The following is a 428-nucleotide window of genomic DNA, read 5'->3' on the forward strand; positions in this document are numbered from 1 at the left end:
ATGTCATTTTTAGCTCACCTGGCACAAAGTGCCAAGTGAGCTTATGCCGTGGCGCGTCATCCGTCCGTCCGTCGTCTCTTGTCCGTCGTCCGTCGTCCGGTGTCAATATTTTACTTTAAACGACTTCTTCTTAGTAACCGAAAGGCCTAGGGTGTCGATATTTGGTCAGCCTAGGGTGTCGATATTTGGTCAGAAGCAAACTGGGATAAAGGGCTACAAAGTTTGTTAAAATTATTGACCTTCACCCATTTTCAAGGTCACAGGGGTCAAATATGTTAAAAACTTTAAACATCTTCTTCTCGATAACCAAACTGCCCAGGGAGATGATATTTGGCCAGTAGCATGCTTGGGTGAAGGGCTACCAAGTTTGTTCAAATGAATGACCTTCAATTATATTCAAGGTCACAGGGGTCAATTGTCTTAAAAAA

Source organism: Mizuhopecten yessoensis, unplaced genomic scaffold, assembly GCF_002113885.1.
Source record: "Mizuhopecten yessoensis strain PY_sf001 unplaced genomic scaffold, ASM211388v2 scaffold10949, whole genome shotgun sequence".
Lineage (NCBI taxonomy): Eukaryota > Metazoa > Mollusca > Bivalvia > Pectinida > Pectinidae > Mizuhopecten > Mizuhopecten yessoensis.